The 14,515-nt window shown below is 39.0% G+C and overlaps 1 protein-coding gene and 1 long non-coding RNA gene across 6 annotated transcripts in view; both read right to left on the reverse strand.

Annotated features, from left to right (window-relative positions):
• Positions 1–14,515, reverse strand: part of LOC107561326 (centrosomal protein of 95 kDa) — a 197,192-nt gene that overhangs the window by 33,648 nt on the left and 149,029 nt on the right. The gene's annotated exons all lie outside the window — the stretch shown is intronic.
• LOC107561328 (uncharacterized) overlaps positions 1–14,515 on the reverse strand; it is a 21,771-nt gene that overhangs the window by 2,394 nt on the left and 4,862 nt on the right. Inside the window, exon 2 of the long non-coding RNA XR_001605838.1 lies at positions 8,162–8,168. This is a non-coding gene — a long non-coding RNA (uncharacterized lncRNA). The remainder of the gene's footprint in view (positions 1–8,161; positions 8,169–14,515) is intronic.

Genomic DNA, 14,515 nt, shown 5'->3' on the forward strand with positions numbered 1-14,515 from the left:
TTTCCCCTTTCTCAAATCGAGCCGATCTCAGATGCCTGTCTGTGTGACCCCACGATAGTTTGATTGACAGTGGCGTTTCAGCAGACTGGACTGGCATCTTACCTTAGACCCGCCCTGAGTGAGCTGTCAAGTCAAGTCAAGTCACCTTTATTTATATAGCGCTTTTAACAATACAGATTGTGACAAAGCAACTGAACAGCATTAATTAGGAAAATAGTGTCAATAATGCAAAATGACAATAGTAAACACTAATGTTATCGTTATAATAATGTTATTAAGCTGTCATCAGTCCGCCATTGTTTCACCGCCGGAGCAGATGTGGACAAGAATGACTCCTAAGCAATTGAGGTGTTCTGTTGTTGGATGTAATAATGAACATAGCAGTCGTCATTTACTCCCGACATCTGAGCCGCTGAAGACACAGTGGATTACATTGTTTCTGAAGGGAATGTGTCCCCGATCTACATAAATGTGTCTATGTTCGCGCAAATCATTCATGATCCAGCATCATCTACAGAAGAAGTGAATATGTTTTGTAATGAATCTTTGTAAATCAACTTTCCTAATAATGTGCTAATTAGTAAGTTTCACGATGAATGCGGCTAAAGTAAACGGTCTATCTGAGAGTAGCTCGGAAGAGAGGGGCGGGGACTGGACAGCTCATTAACATTTAAAGGAAAATGCTACAAAAACAGCTTGATCTGAAAAGAGCTGTTTTTGACAAGGTAAAAAAGGTGTTTTTTTACACTACCATTGAGAAATTTTAACCAAACTATGTTACAGACTTTTCATTAAGACCCTAAAGAGTCATATCAACTTGTGGAAAATGGGCATCCTATGACCCCTTTAAGGATCATGTGACACTTTATACTGGAGTAATGGCTGATGAAAATTCAGCATTGCATCACAGAAATAAATTAAATTATAAAGGATATTAAAATAGAACCCATTGTATTATATTGTAATAACATTTAGCAAGATTACTGTTCTTTTCTATATTTTTGTTCAAATAAATGCAGCCTTGATGAGCAAAAGAGACTTCTTTAAAAACATTACAAGTGTTACTGAACCCAAACTTTTGACCGGTAGTGTGTGTGTGTGTGTGTGTGTGTGTGTGTGTATATATATATACATATATATATATATATATATATATATTTATTTTTTTTTCCCTGGTAGTGTAAGTAATGGTTATATAACCAAGAACATGTGACTGGGACAGGAATTTACATTTGATCTTTTTTATAAAAGGACTTTGCCTCCCCATTTCAGAACACCACCGCACACCACTGATAATATATGTATATATATACAGTGGGGCAAGTTCTCCCACTTAAAAAGATGAGAGAGGCCTGTAATTTTCATCATAGGTATACCTCAACTATGAGAGACAAAATGAGAAAAAAAAATCAAATTTTAGGATTTTTAAAGAATTAATTGGTAAATTCCTCGGTAAAATAAGTATTTGGTCACCTACAAACAAGCAAGATTTCTGGCTCTCACAGACCTGTAACTTCTTCTTTAAGAGGCTCCTCTGTCCTCCACTCGTTACCTGTATTAATGGCATCTGTTTGAACTCGTTATCAGTATGAAAGACACCTGTCCACAACCTCAAACAGTCACACTCCAAACTCCACCATGGCCAAGACCAAAGAGCTGTCAAAGGACACCAGAAACAAAATTGTAGACCCGCACCAGGCTGGGAAGACTGAATCTGCAATAGGTAAGCAGCTTGGTGTGAAAAAATCAACTGTGGGAGCAATTATTAGAAAATAGAAGACATACAAGACCACTGATAATCCCCCTCGATCAGGGGCTCCACGCAAGATCTCACCCCATGGGGTCAAAATGATCACAAGAACTGTGAGCAAAAAACCCAGAACCACACGGGGGGACCTAGTGAATGACCTGCAGAGAGCTGGGACCAAAGTAACAAAGGCTACCATCAGTAACACACTGCGCCGCCAGGGACTCAAATCCTGCAGTGCCAGACATGTCCCCCTGCTTAAGCCAGTACATGTCCAGGCCCGTCTGAAGTTTGCTGCAGTACAGATTTACTGTCCTCTAAAAATAACTCAACATACAGCCACTGTTGTCAAAATAACTGGCATCAAAAGTGAGTACACCCTAAGTGAATGTCAAAACTGTGTCCAAAGTGTCAATATTTTGTTTGAGCACCATTGTTATCTAGCACTGCCTTAATCCTCCTAGGCATGGAATTCACCAGAGCTGCACAGGTTGTTGCTGGGATCATCTTCCACTCCTCCATAATGACATCACGGAGCTGCTGGATGTTAGACACATGGCGCTTCTCCACCTTCCGCTTGAGGATGCCCCACAGATGCTCAATAGGGTTCAGGTCTGGATACATACTTGGCCACTCCATCACCTTCACCTTTAGCTTTCTCAGCAAGGCAGTTGTCATCTTGGTGGTGTGTTTGGGGTCGTTATGTTGGAAAACTGCCGTTCGGCCCAGTTTCTGAAGGGAGGGCATCATGTTCTGCTTCAGAATGTCACAGTACATGCTGGAATCCATGTTTCCCTCAATGAACCGCAGCTCCCCAGTACCAGCAGTACTCATGCAGCCCCAGACCATGATGCTACCACCACCATGCTTGACTGTAGGCAAGACACAATTTCCTTGGTACTCCTCACCAGGGCGTCGCCATACATGCTGGACACCATCTGAGCCAAACAAGTTTATCTTAGTCTCATCAGACCACAGGACATGGTTCCAGTAATTCATGGTCTTGGACAGGTTGTCTTCAGCAAACTGTTTGTGGGCTTTCTTGTGAGCCAGCTTTAGAAGAGGCTTCCTTCTGGGACGACAGCCATGCAAACCGACTTGTTGCAGTGCGCGGCATATGGTTTGAGCACTGACAAGCTGACCTCCCGCTTCTGCAACCTCTAAAGCAATGCTGGCAGCACTCATGCGTCTGTTTTTTGAAGCCAGCTTCTGTACCTGACGCACAGCACGAGGACTCAGCTTCTTTGATCAACCCTTGCGAGGCCTGTTCCGAGTGGAACTCGTCTTAGAAAACCTCTGAATGACCCTGGCCACTGTACTGCAACTCAGTTTAAGGGTGTTACAGATCTTATAGCCTAGGCCATCTTTGTGGAGAGCAACAATTCTAATTCTCAAATACTCAGAAAGTTCTTTGCCATGAGGTGCCATGTTGAACATCCAGTGGTCAGTACGAGAAAATTGTACTCAAAGCACCAAATTTTAACTGCTCTAATACAAGATACACAAATTTGTATGGTCCTGTCAAGCAGACAAAAACATGAACATGATGAATAGGACATGTGGCTTATTCATGACACAGCTGTTATCACTTAGGGCAGGGTTCCTCAAATCTTGCCCTGGAGGGCCAATGCGCTGCAGAGTTTAGCTCCAACCCTGATCAAACTCAGCTACCTGTGATTTTCTAATGATCCTGAAGACATTGATTAGCATGCTCAGGTGTGTTTGATTAGGGTTAGAGCTAAACTCTGCAGGTAAGTGGATCTCGTGGATCATATTTGAGGATCCCTGACTTAGGGTGTACTCACTTTTGTTGCCAGCTATTTTGACAATAATGGCTGTATGTTGAGTCATTTTCAGAGGACAGTAAATGTGTACTGCTATACACCACATTGACTACTCTAAAATATATCCAAGTTTCATTTCTATAGTATTGTCCCTTGAGAAGATATACTAAAATGGTTGCTGAAAAGTGAGGGGGTTTACTCACTTTTGTGAGATACTATACGTAACCAGGGCAGGAATAGCCCAATATTTAATTCCCCTGGTGATTTTCCCCCTTTAAGCGTTTGCTATGATGCAGTTATGCGCGCTGAGTTTGAGTATGTGCACAAGAGAATGTGCGTCAGAGGGGAACTGAGAGCGCGCCGATAGAAGCAGCAGTTACAAGTGAGGAGAAAACAGTTGTTAAAAAATTGTTAAACGGATATAATCCAGGCTGGTTATCAACTTGTGGACCTGTGGTGGTTTCAGTTGTGTGACTGCACAGAGTGGATGACTTAATTTAGTGTTTATATTAGTGTTTTGTTGCTGCACATGAGAGATCTCCGGTGGGGGAGGGGATTCAGGCCTACTTCAACGGAGATTGAGCGTAAGTTAATTTAAAATATGTTTTGAAGACTGTTATAATGTAAAATAATACAGTGTAACACATGTATGGAAGGAACATGCAGTAATTGTTGTGTATTATACTGTTAAGAGGGGAGAACAAGGATGTGAGATTGCACATGTGATAATTATCATAAGTTTTCAATTATAATCTACTGGCCTAGCAGCAATTAGCAGCAACTTCATTAGGATGTAATTTATACCTTATGGAAACAGTAACATTTCAGTTTTGAAATAAAATGTATTAATTCAACAGAAACAATGCAATGTGATCCACACAGGCGCAAAACTTTAGGCACCCCAATAAAATAATCACATCAATATTTAGTAGAGCCACCTTTTGCTGAAATAACAGCCTGTAAATGCTTCTTATAGCCACTGATAAGTCCCTGAATTCTGACTGCAGGTATTTTGAACCATTCTTCCTTTCAAATGTCTCTAGTTCAGTAAGGTTTGATGGCTGCTGAGCATGAACAGCCCTCTTCAAATCAATCCATAGATTTTCTATGATGTTCAAGTCTGGGGGCTGGGATGGCCATTCTAGAACACTGTATCTGGTTCTGTGCATGAATTCTTTGGTAGATTTGGAACAATGCTTTGGGTCATTATCCTGCTGAAACAACCAACCCCGGCGTAACTTAACAACCTCTTGACTGATTCTTAAACATTGCTCTTAAGAATCTGCTGATACTGGGGTGGAATCCATGTGACCCTCAACTCTAGCAAGGTTTCCAGTACCTGTGCTTGCCACACAGCGCCACAGCATAATCAACCCTTCATCAAATTTTACAGTAGGGAGGAGGTTCTTCTCATGGAACACTGTGTTATTTTTCCACCATGCAAAGCGCCTCTGGTTGTGACCAAATAAATCTATCTTAGTTTAATCTCTCCACAACACATTATTCCAAAATAATTTTGGCTTGTCCAGATAAGCCTTTGCATACCTCAAACAACTCTGCTTGTTGGCAGTACAGAGAACATAGAAACTTTTTAGAGAACTTTTTCTGCATCACCCTTCCAGTGAGCTGTTCCTAGTGCACAGTGCGATGGATTGTGGAATGGTGTACAATGACACTACCAGCAGTAAGATGTTCTTGGAGCTCTTTGGAGGTGGTCTGTGGTTTGTCTGTGACCATTCTAACTAGGGCTGGGTGGTATGACGGTATATATCGTTACCGCGGAATAAAGTGTCTATCGATAGACATTTTGCTATAACGTGTGTTCCGTGGTATGCAAATATATCTTTGTAACATAGTACTACTTAAAAGTTATATACACCTTCGAGTAATATGGAAACATGCATGAATGAGAAAAGAAAGAGTGGGAGGCACTTGATAGAATTAATAAGTGCAATAAGCAGTGAAAAAGAACTCAATGCGGTGCTCGCGCTGACTGACACACGCACTCAGAAAGCACCTCAGACAGCATGCGATCACGTATTTGTGACGTGCATGATGTTTAATAAAGCTATTAACTGCAATAAGCAGTGAAAAATAACTTAATCCGCTGCTCGCGCTGACTGACTCACAGCCAAAGTGTGTGCACTGAAACCCTCTCTCTCAGACAGCATGCGATTGCGAAAACAGATCTCTTTCGTGCTTGAATGGTCAAATACACACACAATTTTGTAAAATTACCCACCGTGTGGAGCATTCACGTAAACACAGTAGGCTATGTGTTAAATAAACGAAACATTGGGTGAAAAACGGATGTGTATCAGTATTTTGGATCCGTGCAGTTGGTCTCAAAGGGACAGCAGTCAAATTTACCTGCTGATGTCTGTCATTACTAATGTTAATCACTCACTGCACTTGACTGAATCACTTTTGGATCAGTTCATGTTTGATTGATACAGTGAAGACTATGCAGTGTTTTATTTATACACTTTATTAAATTTCATATTTATTTGTTCTATTGTGTTTGTAATTTGCTTCTTTTTCTTATTTTATAACAAAAATAAAATAAAACACTGTATATCGAGATATATATATAGTTATCATGAAATAAAATTTCTAATACCGTGAAATAAGATTTTAGTCATATCGCCCACCCCTAATTCCAACCATTCTTCATGTTTTCCTTTCAGATATTTTTCTCTGCCTACCACATCTTTCCTTCACTGGGACTGTTCCTGTCACCTTCCATTTTCTAACTATATTTCTGACTGTGGAGACAGAGACCTTAATACTTATTTTTTATTTTAAATTATTCCATGGTCTGTTTGAATACTCGATTCTGATTGGCTGGCAGGTATGCATTAAAACCGTTTAATGCACAGGTAGTTCCAAGTCAGTTTAATCACCGTTCTATATTAATACGCTGCTTTAATTGATGCACACACACATCACTCGCACATAAACACAGTGAGAGGGAGAGAGGTCGGAGATTGCAGATTGCACTGTGCACACACAGAAACTTATTGTCGGTGCTGTCCCACGACTTTAATTAATAAAATAGTATAGATACTAGATCGCTACATTATATTCCTCAGCAACAAGGTAAAATCGAAGTAACTAAACAGCTTCCTTGTTTGTAGAGTGAGACGAGCTGACACAGGTAACTCACACAACTGTCATCTCTCTCTCTCTCTCATAGATCGATCAATATTTAATTCAAATAAATGCTATAATAACCGCCATTTTTACCCTTCCAGTTAAATATTGCGCTGTTAACATCATAAACAGCTTTAAGCTGTAAATGTTGGCAAATGACAATGGAATGAGCGGGATAATCAATGGCTTGCCGTGCATTAAACGATTTTAAATGCAGTGGACGTGGAGGCCAAGAACCTTGTTGCCTTGGGAAGTTGATTATCCTTTACATATAATAGTACAACAGCTCTTTCTGGTTCTCGAATCTGATTGGCTGAGAGCCTTTTCCAGGAGTGCAATATTCAAGTGATATCGGAACTCCAACCGTTTTACCATTTGTGTATAACTCCGCTTGCTGTATTTCTCACAGCGAGTGTCACAGCGGACATCCGTATCCACTATAATTGTATAAATAATACTGTTTTTGTGTCACGGAATTTAGTTTTAAGAATTTTTTTTTAGGTGAGAATGTACTTGTTTAGACTTCAAATATGCTTTGTTAATAAAGAAAACGTCTATTTGAAAATTTGCTTCAACGTTTTCGGAGATGTGAGTTCCAGGATGTCAGCAGCTGTTCAGCGCCAATGAAACCGCCAAGAGCAGCCTTACCTCGGCCAGCTCTTTTCAAGTTTGCCGCTAGCTCTGATGTCTCTATAGTGGTTAAACATGAGATATAATTTATTTTGGGTAAAGCTAACAGGCAGTCTTTGGTCTCATTAATCTATTATTTGTTCCATAGCAAATAGTTTTGGATGAGGGCAAAATCTTATCACGTTATATTTTATGTAACTTCAATGCTGTTTATCAGAGCCCTGCCTTTGTACTTTTGTCTGAATTGTCTAGCAACTTTTATGATGGCTGTTGTTGTTGTTTATTAAATATCATTATTCAGTAAATAATATTTTATATAAGTAATAGTAGTATTTAATTAGAATATTTAGTATTGGGTAGGGGTGTCCCCGACTAAGGATTTTCATAGTCGAATCGGAATTTTCGATTCTTGCCGATATTCGACTGATAGTCTAATCATATGTGTTGGGGGCGGGGCAAAATACATTACCAAGAGTCGAGTCAGACATTCGACAGTCATAATTATGTTAACATACAGGGAAAATGTGTAACGGACACCTCGCAGATACAAACGGGGTAAATAATGTTTTATGTTTTGACTAAAAGATAGTTAACATTAAGCGTCAGTGAAACCCTAAGAATTCACAATATTTTTTTACAATAGTGCTCTCATTATAACATTATGTATATGACAGTAGTTATTAATGTTCTGCATTTCTGTTTTGAGCTTGCGCGCGCTGAAGATGACCAGTAGCATGAAGCAGCAGGTTTTTAATCAATGGGATTTAACTCATCATTTATCTCATATAGAATACGCTTAGTTATTTATACAACATAATATATATTACGACTTATAGGCTATCTGCACAAAATGCCTGAATGCACGAACGTGTCTGTGCGGCTCTGAATGAACACCTTTTGTGGGCGCTTTCTTCACGCAACAATGTGAAGAAACACAGCAACTAAACGTAAAAAATTCACAGCGTTTTATTATAATAGTGTTCTCATTATAATGTTATGTATATGACATTCCCAGTCACAGTTATTCATATTCTGCATTGTGGTTTGTCCATGCTCGCGCTGCGCGCTGAAGAGATAATCACCATAGTACTACAATGAAGCACTTTACTGCAGCGCAACTAACCTAAATGCATCTTATACGAGATAAATTATATATACACGATATATATAAACCGGCTGAAATGTTTTGAAATCACTTGTACCGCACCTGATCGAAAAAAATCCAGTCTTTAACTCTGCCTGTGTCAATTTGAGTCTTGTTAAAGTTTTAAATCCCTGCCGCCAAGATGCTCCTCTGTCAGTCACGGATTATGGAAAGTGAAACTGAAATCTATAGGGTTGTTGGATTTATTCACGCACGTTAAAATATTTTTTTTGAAGCTTCTTTCTTTTCAGATTCTTATTTACAGCATTATTTTAATAGCCTGTATATTAACTTATTAGGATAAAATCAGTAGTTCTATGTGAACTCATTTGAGCACCCCCATATAGCCAAAATGGCATGATCATAACACCCCGCGAATAATAGACTGTGAGATTGGTAGTCGAATCAGGCTCCTCCTATCGAAGCATCGAATCTTCGACTATGCAGGGTCACCCCTAGTATTGGGAAATGGTGCATGTGGTCGTGATGGTGATTAATTACATTGTTCCGCCATTAGATGGCGACAAGAGACTGTTTTTATGAGTGAGTCAGCAGTAAAGACTTTTATAATGAAAGAGACTGAAACAGGGTTGTAAACAAGCAAGTTATTTTTACTTTCAACAACAGCTTGTTTTTTTTTTCAACACCTTGTAAGACGTAACCACCAAATGCACTGAGCAGAGCTGTCATCGGAAATCACCCTTAACAGATGGAAGGATAGTACGACAAAGATATTGCTTTCCTCAGCAGACATTCAAACTAATGTTTTATGCTGATTATTAAATTTAGCTGAAGAATCAATGCTGTATCAGACGCAGGTAATAACTTGCTCAGTCCATCTCTCTCTCATAATACTCTACATAATACAGTGAGCTTTTAATACAGAAATACAAGAAGTTTTCAATGAAGCAACTTAACGTTCCTTCATTACTAGTTCTAAAGTAACATTTTCGAATTAGTAACGGAGGCTCAGCTGTTAAACTGTAAACTTGAGATCTGAATCCGTGGTGGAAGAAAGAGAGCACAAAAGAGGGGTTTTAAAGACACTCAGTTCTTGTTTCTTTTGTATTTACACACTCGTGCCGTTGAACTGTTGTATAAACACAATTTCACACTCATAGCCAAGCAATATGGCTGTATATCAGCACGCTGTGTTTACCTATGACCGAATCACAGCTGTGCCGATGTACAGCCATATCGCTCGTCTACATGTGATATTGCTTATTTACTTATTCTTTTGTTTATTATCTTATTTTAAAAATAAACTAACTAATTAGAGTGCAATAATACTATATTAATGATTTTATTTTTATAGTTACAGGTCTCTCAAGTTACAGTGGTTCCCATACATTGATTTATTTGTGGCGGCCCTCCACAATATCAAAACTGACCACCACAAATAGATTTTCCAAAAGGCTTTGACTTCGTTGAATAAACATGAGCATTGCAGGCGCGGGGTTTTTTATATGAATGTATCTTTGAAAGGAACTGATGTAGAAGATTTTTATTGGTCAAAATATGAACTACTCAAGTATAATCAATGTGAATCTAGCCATTTATGTATCAAGTTATTCCACTGTTATAATCATGTATCTGCCTGTGTGTGAGGCCTGCATGAGAATGGAATGTGCAGACAGTGCAGGGGTACAGTATATGGTGGAGCTGCACACTCTATTTGGACATTAGACAAAATATATGATGAGACCTCCTTGGTGCAGACATTACAAAAATACAGTATATGGTAAAGTTGCATGTCCTATTTTGACATTAGACAAAATATATGATTAGGCCTCCTCATTTCACTTAAAATAAATTCTACATCCTAAAAGCAGGCTGGAGACATAGCCATATGAGGTAAAATAGTTAATAAACAATAACCATATGTATGAAATGTATCTGAACATGGGCACGCCACTGTATAAAAGAGAGAACAGACACAGACTAGATAGATTTTCTGCAGATAATCTCTAGACTGCATTATCTCTCTGATAATAAAAGTCTATTCTTCTGGCATCAAAACCCAAAGACTCTGAGAATGATTCCTCACAGCACCGGCAGAAGCCACCACTCTGACTGTCTGTAGAAATGTTTCGATGTCATGTTCATTTAATCTTTCCTATAATGCCCGATAAAATCGTGTTTATGAGCGGAGTGCTGCTTTGATTACAGCCATTACTGGGGAAACCAACATTTCTGCCTCTCCAAAAGCGCCGCCTGCTGGCAGAGAATTAAATTGCATTTTCAATTAATCAGCCCATCTGCTGTTTTATATATAGCCTATATTTCTCCCAGGGGAAGTGCCGCCACACATAATGTAAGTCTGTGAGAGAAACAGAGTTATATCAAAAGTGTGGAGTAAGATTTAATCTGTAAGGGGAGGAGCCACTCATTTTTGCAGCAGCACCCCCTCGGCGCCGCCCAATTCTGCTAGCAGTTAAATTTTATATATTGTTCATAAATGACCAGCACAAATAGAAATTAAAACAATGGGTAAATATGATAAATATAACAAAAGACAGACAATTTCATCCACATAAAGTAAATTGTTTTATATATTACAAAAATACAAATGTAAAAAAAAATTAAAATAAATTTGGCCCCAAACAATCCAACTGCACAGCAGTGCTCAATGTACATACTGTACACATACAGTAGGTTTGCAGGACTAAACCTGAGCATGTATGTCAAGCTGTCTCTCTCTCTCTGTGTGTGTGTGTGTGTGTGTGAGTGAGTGAGTGAGTGAGTGAGAGAGAGAGAGAGAGAGAGAGTATACATTTCAACTTGTGAATGGTGTTTTGTGTTGTAAGTGTTTGTTTCACATTTTGGTGCCTGGATGACAGGGGTAGGGGGCTCCCACTTAAAGCATTGTGGCTCAAGGCCAGCCATTTTCGCCATCATGATTGATAATAGCATTCCATCCAGAGCCAAACTGTTCCTAGTTTTGGTTTTGTTCAAACCCACCATGAAGAACACTCTCTCTGCATCTGCATTTGAGTGAGGAAGCCACAGTGCTTTAAGTGGGAGCCCCCACCCTTGCCATCAAGGCATCAAAATGTGCAACAAAAACTTACAACAGAAAAAAAGCATTCATAAGCTGAAATGTGTAATTGTTAGGGGCCAAATTTCTTTTTTATTATTTTTGATACATTTGTATTTTTGAAATATATAAAAATTTATTTTATTTGGAAAAATTTGTCTTTTATCAGATTTACCAAATGTTATAACATCTCTAGTCCTTTCCTTAGTTTCAGGAAGCCAAAGCTAAGTTAAAGCTTCTGGTTGCAAAGCAGTTGGAGAGTTTCTGACTCTATCAATAATAATTTAGAAGGAATGTGGCTATATTCCCCAACATCAGCTCTCACTATCTTTGATCACAGGCAAGTGATTTTGTCCAGGAATCGTAAAATCTTAATCTCAGGAATCAAAATGTTTTAAAAAAATAAACAAAAAAATTAAGGGTTACAGCATTCATTGGATCTTGCTCTTCCAACTTACACTCTACGTGTGTGGGCATCCATGTTGCCTAGTAACGAACGAACATGCTTGCAGTGCAGCTGGATCACGTAATTTACACTGAAACAATAACATTCCAAAGGTGCATTCAAGCCATATCGTAATTACTGTGATTACGAGATACCAACTTGTAAAAAGCGTTCACGTTTTTGTAGAACTCATAATTACAACTTGGGAACTGGGAGTTTTCTGAGAGCTACAATTTGTACCACCTGACCACCTCTGATTCATTATCCGCTATGTTTAGGCATTGATAGTGCAATAGTTCAGAGTCCGAGTCCAAGGGTGTGAACCGCTCCAAGTAGAACGTCACGTGTTGTTATCTCAAAATCACAGTGGCCACATACACACTGCAGTTAAATTTGGTTGTCAGTTCATCTTTTACTCCTTAATCATGTTCTGGACACACATAATTCACTAAAAAAAACGGTATTCGCATTCGACAACATTAACTCCCAAAAAATACAGGTAGTGACAACCGCATTTTTTTAGAAATTCTATGCAGTGTGTACAGAACCGAACTGAACAACTAGTTGTTAATGATGATGTCACGAGAAGCAAGCCATTCTCTCCGTGATGCCACATCATTGCTATGTTACCACGCTGCCATTCATGACAGTTTCAGGAGTGAGTCGTGTTCCGTACCAAAGTCCCTTTAGTTTAAGTCACTTGGCAGCCATCTTTGAAACGCCTCTCGGGCATGCAAGTGCAGCTCCCATCTCTTTGAATGAGGAAACATCAAATTCTCCAAAACTGTTTGCCAAGCTTACGATTGAATTTCATATTTGAAATCACCAATGAAATCTAACAACAAGTCTCCGAACGCTGTTTCTATAGCAACCGAGACGTCTAACGGCAGCTGCAGTGACACGATGACTTTACCGATTATCGATTGTCTCTTTTATTCAGAAGGCAGGGCTTCCTTTGATAGAGCGGCCATATTGAGAATTGCATTTTCCTCCATTCAAAACTATACGATTGACACGTCTTTGGTATTCTATAGTCTTTGTTCCGTACACACATGGAATGATAATTTACGATACTCACTCCCGCATTTAAATGCGGTTGTCAATCCTGAAACTTGCAGTGTGTACGTGGCCAGTAATTATGACATGGCGTGAATGCAGCATAATTTCTGATTGGCTGGTAGGCGGCATTAAACTCTGTATAACAGGTGACAGCTATGAACTCGCCAGAGAACTTCCTTTTGTATGCCTGCGACTCATCCATTAATTGTATATAGCGGGACAAATTATCCCTTACTTCTCGGCGTGAGAAATACAAGGTGTGGCATGTGAACTGGTTGAAATGTGTGTCTCTCACGGTAAGCGTGTGAGACTTGAAAGCCCTGTAGTTATATTTAATGGTTCACACTATGTGAAGTGTGAGCACCAAGAAGACCAGACCGAAAAACGAATGTGCACCACTGTATATACAGGTGCATCTCAATAAATTGTCGTGGAAAAGTTCATTTATTTCAGTAATTCAACTCAAATTGTGAAGCTCATGTATTAAATAAATTCAATGCACACAGACTGAAGTAGTTTAAGTCTTTGGTTCTTTTAATTGTGATGATTTTGGCTCACATTTAACAAAAACCCACCAATTCACATCTCAACAAATTAGAATATGGTGACATGCCAATCAGCTAATCAACTCAAAACACCTGCAAAGGTTTCCTGAGCCTTCAAAATGGTCTCTCAGTTTGGTTCACTAGGCTACACAATCTGCCACAAACTGATCACCTCCATGCCACGCCGAATTGAGGCAGTAATTAAAGCAAAAGGAGCCCCTACCAAGTATTGAGTACATGTACAGTAAATGAACATACTTTCCAGAAGGCCAACAATTCACTAAAAATGTTTTTTTATTGGTCTTATGAAGTATTCTAATTTGTTGAGATAGTGAATTGGTGGGTTTTTGTTAAATGTGAGCCAAAATCATCACAATTAAAAGAACCAAAGACTTAAACTACTTCAGTCTGTGTGCACTGAATTTATTTAATACACAAGTTTTACAATTTGAGTTGAATTACTGAAATAAATGAACTTTTCCATGACATTCTAATTTATTGAGATGCACCTGTATATTATATATATATAGAACCCAAAGAAACAAATGAGACAAAAATATTTTCTCTGCCATTTATTTATTGAGAAAAATGATCCGGTGTTAAATATTTGTGAGTGGCAAAAGTATGTGAATCTTTGCTTTCAGTATCTGGTCTGACCCCCTTTTGCAGCAATAACTGCAAGTAACGTTTCTTGTAACTGCTCATCAGTCCTGCACAACGGCTTGTAGGAATTTGAGCCCATTCCTCAGTACAGAACCACTTCAACTCTGTGATGCTGGTGGGTTTCCTCCTATTAACTGCTTCTAAAGCAAGAATTTCAATTGGATTAAGGTCCGGAATTTGACTCAGTCATTCCAAAACATTAACTTTGTGATTCTTTAACCATTCTTTGGTAGAACGGCTTGTGTGCTTGGGGTCGTTGTCTTGCTGCATGACCCACTTTCTCTTGAGATTCAGTTCTCGGACAGATG

This window comes from Sinocyclocheilus grahami, unplaced genomic scaffold (assembly GCF_001515645.1).
Source record: "Sinocyclocheilus grahami isolate Dianchi unplaced genomic scaffold, SAMN03320097.WGS_v1.1 scaffold767.1, whole genome shotgun sequence".
In the NCBI taxonomy this organism is placed as follows: Eukaryota; Metazoa; Chordata; class Actinopteri; order Cypriniformes; family Cyprinidae; genus Sinocyclocheilus; species Sinocyclocheilus grahami.